The 13,553-nt window shown below is 29.7% G+C and overlaps 1 protein-coding gene across 2 annotated transcripts in view; it reads right to left on the bottom strand.

The window, feature by feature from the left end:
* LOC111418463 (rolling pebbles) overlaps window positions 1–7,422 on the bottom strand; it is a 72,994-nt gene extending 65,572 nt beyond the window's left edge. For both annotated transcript variants that reach the window (XM_071199480.1, XM_071199484.1), the window contains exon 1: window positions 7,324–7,422. The gene's annotated coding sequence lies outside the window, so the exon portion shown is untranslated. The remainder of the gene's footprint in view (window positions 1–7,323) is intronic.
* Between the last annotated feature and the right edge of the window lie 6,131 nt (window positions 7,423–13,553).

Genomic DNA, 13,553 nt, shown 5'->3' with positions numbered 1-13,553 from the left:
CAAAACTTTTAAGATAACACAAACAAGAAAATTATTTCAAAAAATCTTTTTTATTTTCTAAAAAAAAGCATATCTATTTTAATCTCTTATGTTAGAGAAAAAAAAATTGTCTTGAGGCCAAAACAGACTGACCCAGATTCTTAATTAAAATAACAATGAGTGTTGAGATGACTGTGTCAAGAAGTCGCGCCTTAAAACTTTGAAACCTCTTCCTCATTTCTTTTCGCAACTAACATTCGTCTATTTAAAATTTTTTTTTAACTACGAAATAATTTTAACTGGTGTTGTCACTCGACATTTTGGATGATGAGCGGAAGAGCTGCAATGGTAGGGGTAATGAGAGTCGGAACTCTGGCGACGTCTGGTGATTAAAAATCCCCTCTCTAATAAAAACAAAACTTGCAGTCGAAAAAACAACCAAAAACGAATGCGAGCTTCCTCCGTACGTCACGCTTTGAGCAGCTGTTAAAGCCGCGCGTGTCCTTTACCCCCCAAAGAATAAGAACCATCTTTAACAAAAAAAAATTTACCGAAATCTTTACTATTTTAAGAACTTTATCTATAAAATTCCAATTTCCGTGCCAATTTTCGAGGGTTAAATTTCTAGAATAGTTCTCCGTTTCGAGGGCTTGATTAAATATCGGCTGCAGACTCGCATCGGAATTAGATATCGACTCCACGACGACGACGCAAAGGCTCAGAAAACACATTAATCGAAGCCGAACAAAGCGCGTCGAATTGTCGCCGGGCGTACACTAGAGGAAACGCGGTTTCCACCGGAAGCGACGTCAGCCGTCGAGACGCCGCTTCCGCTCGGCCAGCTATTTCCTACTCGACGTTACATTGTGAGGCTGGAGGCTACTGGAAGGGTTTATTAATGTTCCTCGCTTCAACGTGACAAGAGTACTCTCTCTAAATGCGAGCGACTTTAAGATAACTACCACCTTTCAGATAAAACCATTTAATAACTAGAACAATTTCATTATAAATGTAACAAAAGAGAAAGTTCGATATAACCTAGATTTTAAACACTACGTTCTGAGTATTGAAACTTTTTAATTTCAATTGACGTTTTTAGACCAACTTTAGGACTTTTATGTTTTTTTTTATATCACGAGATTTTAATTCGTTTTCAATTCGATGTTTAATTCGTCGTTTGGGTTGGGTTGGGTTGCATTTAGTTTGGGTTGGATTCGTTTATCTTGATTTGTAATGTCATTTGTCAGGCAAGTAATAAAACTTCATTATGTTGTGTATAATTCTGCAAATGGATCTTATATTATTTTATATCATTTTTTTTCCATTAACCAATTGTGAAATTTAAAATTTTTCCAGTTTTAATATTTCTTTACATTGATGCATCCCACATCAATAGCGTTAAAGAGCAATGTGTAAATAAATCAAACAAAAAAAAAATAACTCACTTAAAACATCTCCTTCAAAACCCACGACACCATATTCAACTTCAACAAAAATTTGAACACCTCATCGTACTTCGCGACGATATCCTTCGGCAACAACACATTTAACGGCCATTTTACCTCATAATTCAGCGACAAACAACTCAGCACGTCCGGATCGTTCAAATCGAAATTCTTCGGAATATTATTAATCTTAAACGACAAAATCGTCGCAAACTCCCACATTACTGTCTAACACTTTTGCTCTCAGATGTATCAATATAGAGAAATATTCAAAAATTTGAAAATTGGAGAAATTTGAAATTTCACAATTGGTTAATGGAAAAAAAATGGTAATGCGAGCATGATGCAGAAAAACTTTTAGAACAAAAGTTGTAGCAAATTTTACCCTTAACACATTACTATCTAACACTTTTGCTCTCAGATGTATCAATGTGGAGAAATATTTAAAAATGTGAAAATTGGAAAAATTCGTAGTATCAAGTTGCTAATGGGAAAAAAAATGGTAATCAAAGTATGAAACAGAAAAATTTTTAGAATAAAAGTTGTAGCAAATTTTATCCTTTACACATTATTCTCGAATACCGTTACTCCATCAATCAGCATTACCAACCCAACTTATAAAAAACAGAAATTTTAACGTTTTCATCAATTTTCTTTTATAACTCATTAATTATATCAGATGAAAAAAACCTTCTCATACAAAACAGGTTTAAAATTAACCCATAAAACACATCCAATAAGTTATTTTAATCCATCCATCAGTAGTACCAACCCAACCGAAAAATAAAACCAAATTTTTATTTTTGTGAACATTTTTAGTTATAACTTATTAATTGTACATGATGGAGAATTACTTATTAAACAAAAAATGTTTGGAATTAACCCATAAAACGTATTGAATAAAGATATTTAATCCATCAATCAGTATTACCAACCCAAGTTATAAAAAACAGAAATTTTAACGGTTTTATCAATTTTCTTTTATAACTCATTAATTATATCTGATGGAAAAAAACTTTTCATACAAAAAAGGTTTAGAATTAACCCATAAAACATATCAAATATGTTATTTTAATCCATCGATCAGTAGTACCAACCCAATCGAAAAATAAAACCAAATATTTATGTTTTTGAACATTTTCAATACATGTTATGTTTTTCTTATGAAAGTCACAATTAATTGGTGTTATTTAGTTAGTACTAGATTCTAGTAAGTGCACAACTTCCATAGCCAGCTATAAAGACAAATTTTATTTATAATAGCAGCACTCTACAGTACAATGTAGCATATTTTATTTTTTTACGCTCAAATTATTATCTTTAAAGAAAAAACTATACAGACAAAAAAGTATCAATAATGAATAAACTTATTTTTTTATATTAATATTCCATGTCGTTAAAAAGTTGTTATAAACAAATCAAAGGGGTTTAAGGTATGGTTGAAAATAAGGTAGTACATACATAAAAAATTTCAAATTCTACGGTTTACTTATACCCGAAATAAAAGATAAAATGTAAATTTTTGGCTCAATTTTGAGCGCTCATAGCTCGAAAACAAAAGAGTTGCGACCCTATGCTTACATAAAAAACTTGTGTTATTTTGGCAAGTACTACGTCCTAGTAAAGTTCCCGATTAAAAACTGAACCACCCTGTATAGCAAAAGTGTTAGAGAGCAACGTGTAAAGAGTAAAATTAGCTACAAGTTTTGTTCTAAAAGTTTTTTTGTATCATGCTCGAATTGCCGTTTTTTTACATTAGCAACTTGTCTAACTACAAATTTTTCCAATGTTCACATTTTAAATATTTCTCTACATTGATGCATCTAAGAGCAAAAATGTTAGATAATAATGTGTAAAGGATAAAATTTGCTACAACTATTATTCTAAAAGCTTTTCTGTATCATACTTTGATTACCATTTTTTTTTCTATTACCAACTTGTCTAAGTACAAATTTTTCCAATTTTTACATTTTTAAATATTTCTCTACATTGATGCATCTAAGAGCAAAAATGTTAGATAATAATGTGTAAAGGATAAAATTTGCTACAACTTTTATTCTAAAAGTTTTTCTGTATCATACTTTGATTACCATTTTTTTTCCATTACCAACTTATCTAACTACAAATTTTTCCAATTTTCACATTTTTAAATATTTCTCCACATTGGAGCATCTAAGAGCAAAACTGTTAGATAATAATGTGTAAAGGGTTAAATTTGCTACAACTTTTATTCTAAAAAATTTTCTGTATCATACTTTGATTACCATTTTTTTTTCCATTACCAACTTGTCTAACTACAAATTTTTCCAATTTTCAAATTTTTGAAAATTTCTCTACATTGATGCATCTAAGAGCAAAAGTGTTCCAAAACAAAGTGTAAAGTATAAAATTTGCTACAACTTTTATTCTAAAAGTTTTTCTGTATCATACTTTGATTACCATTTTTTTTTCCACTACCAACTTGTCTAACTACATATTTTTCCAATTTTCACATTTTTAAATATTTCTCTACATTGATGCATCTAATCGTAAGAGCAAAACTGTTAGATAATAATGTGTAAAGAATAAAATTTGCTACAACTTTTATTCTAAAAGTTTTTCTGTATCATAATTTGATTACTTCTGTCAGATGTATCTAGTTGTCTGTCAACGATATCTAATATTATGCCGGTTATGGATACACTTTAAATCTTATTTGGCAGTATATAGTATTTAAACGCAGAATAATGTATCATACTAGCATTTTGAAGTGTTTCATAAGCAGTATCTAGTATACCATACGTAGTATTTAATCTTTTGCAGCATACGATTTTATCTTACTCGGCTTTCCATTAAAAGTATCTCGCTTTATGTCAGTAATAGTAACATTTTAAATTTTCTTATCTAGCAGTATTTACAAGCAGCATCTTATGGCAGTCTTATGCCAGTAGTATCTTATTTATCTAATCTAATCTTATGCTAGTTATGAGTACACTTTAAATCTTCTTATTTGAACAGTAATAGCAATATTTAAAATTTTCTAATCTGGCAGTTTCTAGCAGTATTTATATACAGGGTGTCTCACGTAACTGGTTCGTTAGAACTTTTTCATGTTCCACTATTCGTAGAGATTATGGATACACTTTAAATCTTATTTGGCAGTATATAGTATTTAAATGCAGAATAATGTGTCATACTAGCATTTTGAAGTGTTTCATAAGCAGTATCTAGTATACCATATGTAGTATTTAATCTTTTGCCACCAGCATCCGATTTTATCTTACTCGGCTTTCCATTAAAAGTATCTCGCTTTAAGTCAATAATAGTAACATTTAAAATTTCCTTATCTAGCAGTATTTACAAGCAGCATCTTATGGCAGTCTTATGCCAGTAGTATCTTATTTATCTAATCTAATCTTATGCTAGTTATGAGTACACTTTAAATCTTCTTATTTGGACAGTAATAGCAATATTTAAAATGTTCTAATCTGGCAGTTTCTAGCAGTATTTATATACAGGATATCTCGCGTAACTGGTTCGTTAGAACTTTTTCATGTTCCACTATTCGTAGAGATTATGGATACACTTTAAATCTTATTTGGCAGTATATAGTATTTAAACGCAGAATAATGTATCATACTAGCATTTTGAAGTGTTTCATAAGCAGTATCTAGTATACCATACGTAGTATTTAATCTTTTGCAGCATACGATTTTATCTTACTCGGCTTTCCATTAAAAGTATCTCGCTTTATGTCAGTAATAGTAACATTTTAAATTTTCTTATCTAGCAGTATTTACAAGCAGCATCTTATGGCAGTCTTATGCCAGTAGTATCTTATTTATCTAATCTAATCTTATGCTAGTTATGAGTACACTTTAAATCTTCTTATTTGAACAGTAATAGCAATATTTAAAATTTTCTAATCTGGCAGTTTCTAGCAGTATTTATATACAGGGTGTCTCACGTAACTGGTACGTTAGAACTCTTTCATGTTCCACTATTCGTAGAGGTTTGAAATTTTGGTAGCATGGGTTATTCACTCGGAACTTTCGATCTAAAATATTTTCAAGATGGCCGCCACTTCCGGTCTACCGGAAGTAGACCATAACTTCGCTATTTTAAATGGAATGCTATAGTTTTTATTACACAGTTTAATTGTACGTAAAAAAATAGGTTGACTTTGATAAAAGTTATTGGTACCTAGCCTTTTTTGTTTTTGAGTTATTTTGGTTTTAAACTTTTTTTGATAAATTTCAACATGCTCTTTAAAACTCCATATCTCAACCAAAGTTCATTCAAAAAAGATCTACTTTGGCACGATTACTCTTCAGATGTTGTCAAATAGATTGCCATTTGTTGTATCGGAGTATCTTATACAGGGTGGTTAAAAATTGAATTACAGTTTCTTCATATTTAATGGCGAGAAAGTCGAAAATTTTAAATGGAACGCCCCATATTTTTTTAGGCTATCAGAAAGAGAATTTAATTCTCTACAAATTACCTATACACATTCCCATACCTATTTATTGTAGTTTGCCTCATATTGCGACATTTATATACTACCAAAATTTCAAAACTGTACAAATACTGGAACCTAAAAAAGTTCTAACGAACCAGTTACGTGAGACACCCTGTATTTATAAGCATAATCTTATGGCAGTAGTATCTAGTCTTGTTAAAGTATCTTTAGTATTCCGTAAGCAGTATTAAGTCTTTTATAAGCATCGTTTAATGTTCAGAACATCAACTATTAGCTAAATCAAGTATTCATTTTATTACAGAAATAAAACTATCTTTTAGCAATATTAAGAATTTCGCAAACAATATAAAGTCTTCCATAAGCAGCATTTCTCCTACAGATAATTTTTTTACCATTATACAACCGAATTTCAATTTTAATCAAAATTCTTACATTAATTAAGTTGTAATTTCGAAATTCCTATAATATTAGTATCATTATTGATCTGTCGATTTGAAGCTGTTGAGTAGGTCATTAGAAGGCGACAATGCGATTAAGGAACATTAGAGGCACCCGAAGTGGAGCGGAACATCAAAAGGGCCGTTCCGTAATTCGTCAAAGGCACCACCTTTTGGCTGTTAACTTCTTATCTTTAATATTTAGAGGGAGTTATCAATAATTTTCGTGCCCCATTAAAATATTAACATCATAAATTATAATAATCATCAATTATAATTTAACGATTATATTTTAATCGGTTTATAGTATTATATTCGAACGTGAATAAACAATACGCGGAGTGACGTTGACCTAAATTGAATAGGTGCACCCATTTCTATAGGATTGTAATCGAACGAAATTGAACCTGTTTAGCAAATTGTATTGGACAAAAGACGACCGGTTCAAATGTAATTAAAGGGTGAGGATTTAAGTGGAAAGGGATCTCTTTCGTTCTAATTTAAACCTTTCATTCTCTCGTCTTTTCTGAAATCGTTCTGTTCAGGTCGAACCTAAGCAAACCGTAGAGGTATTTTACGGTCTGGGATTTTGCCTTTTGCGGCTGCAACGTTTGCATTCATGTATTGCACCCTCATCGTAACGTACTCTTTTGTCTACTAATGCACATAGCTTCGGGCGCCCCTTTTATCCAGATGAGCTCCGAGACAAGGAGTTGTTCTGCTTTGCAACAAACGATCTTTGCGAGAGAGCCATGTGGATAAATTACACCAAGAGTATGTTTACAAAGGTTGAAAAAAATTGAACTGAAATCTACTTACAAATACTTAATAAGATACTTTTTTAGTGTGAATCTTAAGCCAAGAATTCCAGACAGTGAAAATCCTCCGCCCCAACAAGAACTATGAATAGTCTTGGTAATAAAAAGAACAAAAAGTTGTATGGGACCCGAAAATACCGTCCGCGCAAAGTCCATAAACCAAAAATAATCAATCAACTCACCTACGACGGCGGAAGTCTTCTCGTCGCCGATGGCCCTCTTCTTCGGGGCTCCCTGCAGGACACTTTCAGGACATTAACGCGTCTGTCACGTCGTCCAGAGGACTACTACTGATCCATTCCTCTCCGCGTTATATTTAAAATCTTCCTTCTCCACAATGCTAAATTTAGAGTGCGGGGTGTTTCTCTCTTTCTCATCGCCAAGTTTTTGTTGAATTAGGGGTCGTTGGCATTGTAATTTTTTTAAATAAACAATCTCGTTTTCCACCTATCAAAAAATGAATCAACAATACTTCGTATAATAAGATTTATGTAACAAATAACCAAAACAAATTAACTCTTCCTGCAGTTTAATCGTATTGTAGTAATTTCGACTTTGAGCCAACTTTCTGTTAAATCAATAGAGGGGTTGGCGAAAGTTCCATACCCGTAGGCAGCCGTAAACTCAAACGTGATGGTTTGCTTGCAGACGGTCACGGTTTTGATATTAAAGAGTTCGAAAGACCACCACATCATCGCATCGTCTCTCGAACGCAGAGATTTATGAATGTCTCGTTTTATTTATAACGTGAAAAATTTTTAAATATTAATATCGATGAATTAAAACCGTTACATCCCGCTACATTTTAATAGAATACCCCCGGTCACAGTGACACGTTAATAAATTAAATTTCGTTATGAGATTAGAAGCCGCGGTTTTAATTAAAACGTCAACGAGAATGCGCCGGGCCAAAACAAATCGCCAATTCGAAATGTTAAATTTGAAAATGCGAGACGATGGGAGTGGGCGAAAATGATTTATTAAAAGTGGCGTATTTCGGCGTATTCCAGGAAACGAAATTGACTTTCTATACCGAATCTAACCGCATATATATTGGATATCAACGAGTTTTACTTCTTCCACACCAGTTAAAAAGAAATTACATTGATGTACATATCAAAACATCTGTATTATCGGTCAATTATTTTCACCGAACTGTAGAAACTTTTATAATTTTCGATACATTTAAAATTAAGTAAATTTGCTTTAATTCGTTTTTTTTTTCATAATTATATCTAAATTAGTTTGCGAGATACGACGTTTTAAAGTTTGGCCTTCATCAATCTAACCTCAATAACTACAAAGTTGAAATTAAAAAATTATAACAACGAGATTCATGGGAATGAAAAAATGGTTTTTGGTGTGTTGTATTTTGATTAAATTGTCTTTACAACGCCTTTTATTTCATTCTGATATCTTAACTTTTCTCGTTTTTTAAGCTTTTTCGTAACAGTTTGAATTTTTATGAAAAACGACTACATTTATGTGTTTAAAATGGAATATCTTAAGAATGGAAGACAATAGGATAAAATACTACTCTTTATTTTCGATTCTAAATTTATTTCTTTACCAGAAAAATATCTTAAAGATTTTATAAATGTTATATTAACAAATTAAGAAACGAAGTAATAAAAGTTTACATTAAAATGTTTATAATTTCTTTCGTTCTTTTACTTGGTGTTTATTAACAATCAAGGGTTATAGAAGAGTGGATGATATAATCACATAGAAAAATGATTTCTAAATCGAAAAAGAAGAATAAATTTTTTTAATATCTATCTTCGTTCTTGAGATATTTGCCATGAAAGTTTTAATTTTTATAAAAAACGACAACATCGATGTGTTTAAAAGGGAATATCTTAAGAATGGAAGACAATAGGATAAAATGCTACTCTTTATTTTCGATTCTAAATTTATTTCTTTACCAGAAAAATATCTTAAAGATTTTATAAATGTTATATTAACGAATTAAGAAACGAAGTAATAAAAGTTTACATTAAAATGTTTATAATTTCTTTCGTTCTTTTACTTGGTGTTTATTAACAATCAACGTTATAGAAGAGGGGATGGTATAATCACATAGAAAAATGATTTCTAAATCGAAAAAGAAGAATAAATTTTTTTAATATCTATCTTCATTCTTGAGATATTTGCCATGAAAGTTTTAATTTTTATAAAAAACGACAACATCGATGTGTTTAAAAGGGAATATCTTAAGAATGGAAGACAATGGGATAAAATGCTACTCTTTATTTTCGATTCTAAATTTATTTCTTTACCAGAAAAATATCTTAAAGATTTTATAAATGTTATATTAACAAATTAAGAAACGAAGTAATAAAAGTTTACATTAAAATGTTTATAATTTCTTTCGTTCTTTTACTTGGTGTTTATTAACAATCAACGTTATAGAAGAGTGGATGGTATAATCACATAGAAAAATGATTTCTAAATCAAAAAAGAAGAATAAATTTTTTTAATATCTATCTTCATTCTTGAGATATTTGCCACGAAAGTTTTAATTTTTATAAAAAACGACAACATCGATGTGTTTAAAAGGGAATATCTTAAGAATGAAAGGCAATGGGATAAAATACTACTCTTTATTTCCGATTCTAAATTTATTTCTTTACCAGAAAAATATCTTAAAGTTTTTATAAATGTTATATTAACGAATTAAGAAACGAAGTAATAAAAGTTTACATTAAAATGTTTATAATTTCTTTCGTTCTTTTACTTGGTGTTTATTAACAATCAACGTTATAGAAGAGCGGATGGTATAATCACATAGAAAAATGATTTCTAAATCGAAAAAGAAGAATAAATTTTTTTAATATCTATCTTCGTTCTTGAGATATTTACCATGAAAGTTTTAATTTTTATAAAAAACGACAACATTTATGTGTTTAAAATGGAATATCTTAAGAATGCAAGACAATAGGATAAAATGCTACTCTTTATTTTCGATTCTAAATTTATTTCTTTACCAGAAAAATATCTTAAAGATTTTATAAATGTTATATTAACGAATTAAGAAACGAAGTAATAAAAGTTTACATTAAAATGTTTATAATTTCTTTCGTTCTTTTACTTGGCGTTTATTAACAATCAACGTTATAAAAGAGTGGATGATATAATCACATAGAAAAATGATTTCTAAATCAAAAAAGAAGAATAAATTTTTTTAATATCTATCTTCGTTCTTGAGATATTTACCATGAAAGTTTTAATTTTTATAAAAATCGATAATATTGATGTGTTTAGAAGGGAATATCTTAAGAATGAAAGGCAATGAGATAAAATGCTACTCTTTATTTTCGATTATAAATTTATTTCTTTACCAGAAAAATATCTTAAAGATTTTATAAATGTTATATTAACGAATTAAGAAACGAAGTAATAAAAGTTTACATTAAAATGTTTATAATTTCTTTCGTTCTTTTACTTGGTGTTTATTAACAATCAACGTTATAGAAGAGCGGATGGTATAATCACATAGAAAAATGATTTCTAAATCGAAAAAGAAGAATAAATTTTTTTAATATCTATCTTCGTACTTGAGATATTTGCCATGAAAGTTTTAATTTTTATAAAAAACGACAACATCGATGTGTTTAAAAGGGAATATCTTAAGAATGAAAGGCAATAGGATAAAATGCTACTCTTTATTTTCGATTCTAAATTTATTCCTTTACCAGAAAAATATCTTAAAGATTTTATAAATGTTATATTAACGAATTAAGAAACGAAGTAATAAAAGTTTACATTAAAATGTTTATAATTTTTTTCGTTCTTTTATTTAGTGTTTATTAACAATCAACGTTATAAAAGAGCGGATGGTATAACCACATAGAAAAATGATTTCCAAATCGAAAAAGAAGAATAAATTTTTTTAATATCTATCTTCGTTCTTGAGATATTTGCCACGAAAGTTTTAATTTTTATAAAAAACGACAACATCGATGTGTTTAAAATGGAATATCTTAAGAATGAAAGGCAATGGGATAAAATGCTACTCTTTATTTTCAATTCTAAATTTATTTCTTTACCAGAAAAATATCTTAAAGATTTTATAAGTGTTATATTAATGAATTAAGAAACGAAGTAATAAAAGTTTACATTAAAACGTTTATAATTTCTTTCGTTCTTTTACTTGGTGTTTATTAACAATCAACGTTATAGAAGAGCGGATGGTATAATCACATAGAAAAATGATTTCTAAATCGAAAAAGAAGAATAAATTTTTTTAATATCTATCTTCGTTCTTGAGATATTTGCCATGAAAGTATTAATTTTTATAAAAAACGACAACATCGATGTGTTTAAAAGGGAATATCTTAAGAATGAAAGGCAATGGGATAAAATGCTACTCTTTATTTTCAATTCTAAATCTATTTCTTTACCAGAAAAATATCTTAAAGATTTTATAAAAGTTATATTAACGATTTAAGAAATGAGGTAATGAAAATTTATCCTAAAATGTTTACAATTTCTTTTCGTTTTTTGCTTGCTGTTTATCAACAATCATCATTATAAAAGAGTGGATGACATAATCACATAGAAAAATGATTTCTAAATCGAAAAAGAAGAATAAATTTTTTTAATATCTATCTTCGTTCTTGAGATATTTACCATGAAAGTTTTAATTTTTATAAAAAACGACAACATCGATGTGTTTAAAAGGGAATAACTTAAGAATGAAAGGCAATGGGATAAAATACTACTCTTTATTTTCGATTCTAAATTTATTTCTTTACCAGATAAATGTCTTAAAGATTTTATAAATGTCATATTAACGATTTAAGAAATGAGGTAATGAAAGTTTATCCTAAAATGTTTACAATTTTTTTCGTTTTTTGCTTGCTGTTTATCAACAATCATCATTATAAAAGAGTGGATGACATAATCACATAGAAAAATGATTTCTAAATCGAAAAAGAAGAATAAAATTTTTTAATATCTATCTTCGTTCTTGAGATATTTGCTTTGAAAGTCTTATTTTATGTTAAAAACGACAACATTGATGTATAGGTAATATCTTAAGAACCAAAAGCAATGGGAAAGTGATCACAATCTTGCTTGAAATATATTGATCCAGTAAACTTGAAAATTGTTGTTATGACTCTACATACTAAGTTGTATTTAATTGGTAATGATTTGATTAATTAATAGAGTCTAAGATAGTTGTTTTCGATTGTATTACAGAGTTTTAAAGGCGGTCTAAAATCCCTATATCAGTTGGTAGAATCGGTCGTTCCATAACAAGCTTAACAGATTAAAATGAAACCCTACGTATGTTTCCCCGGTTTATTGCCATTTCCGCATTCGGTGCAGTTCGTACAAACGGAAACTTGGCCGTGGAGAAGAGCAGTAGCACATAATTGGTTTAATGACGTTGCGAAAAGGACTTACCGGGTTAATTACGTTACAGAAATATATATATATATCGAACACGAGTTTCTCGGTCGGATAAAACGAAATTTACCGGCTCCTTAAGCCGAGTGGAGAACTAAACCAGAGATTACGCGGACAATTAAAGAGAGACAAGACAACTCAGTTCTAATGGGTTTAAAGACTCAATTTGGCTTGGATTAACTAAAACAATCCGAGGATTTTTATAAAATCTGAGAATAAAGAATCTTTTTGAAACAAATACTTAAATAATTAAATTTTCTCGTCTCAATAGTGTTGCAAAATTCAAAAGATTTTCATTATTCAAAGCTCGACGAGTAAAAGCCCGTTCGCATCTTCGTCGTTTCCATCTCTCTCCGTGCTTTTGATCTCGCAGGATTATATTTTTCACGTTCGAATTTAAAATTTTAAAGCTTATTCCTTCGGCAACCGATATTCGCTCTCATCCTTTTACAAAGAAAATACTCATAAATACGTAATGGTGATTTCCCTTTCTTGTCACGTGTGCGATTCACACGTCCGCACGAAATATCTCTTATGCATATTGGAGTACGTGAATAATTTTCGCAGAACTGAATAACAATTTAATCGGAATACAAAAAAGTGAGGATGTAATCCATATTATGTTTGTAATCTGTCGATTACATTATCCATTATCAGCGTACCTAGTTCAACAATTATAAACGGCTTTGTAACCTGTCGGTTTGGGGTATTATGTAGATGTGCAGTGCGTTGGAATTTGCATTTCAATGTATCTCTAAGCGCTTGTTAATCGAAATTTTAATCGAATAAATTAAAACTAATTATTAAGTTTATTCAAATCTAATTAGATTTTTTTATTTTATTCCACTTTGGAATACTCACTTACTTTGAAAAGTGTACAGGTGTCAGACAAAGCTTTTAACAGTACTCTAGTGTCCTGTATATAGGGGGTTTTAAACGGCGCATGTCTCGTACAGCTTTCGAGCTGCTGAATTCTAGGCTTGCGGACTTCAGTTTT

The sequence above is a fragment of the Onthophagus taurus genome, chromosome 10, assembly GCF_036711975.1.
Source record: "Onthophagus taurus isolate NC chromosome 10, IU_Otau_3.0, whole genome shotgun sequence".
Classification (NCBI taxonomy): domain Eukaryota; kingdom Metazoa; phylum Arthropoda; class Insecta; order Coleoptera; family Scarabaeidae; genus Onthophagus; species Onthophagus taurus.
Note: the sequence above shows the minus strand (reverse complement) of the source record. Positions and strands in the feature narration are given on the sequence as shown.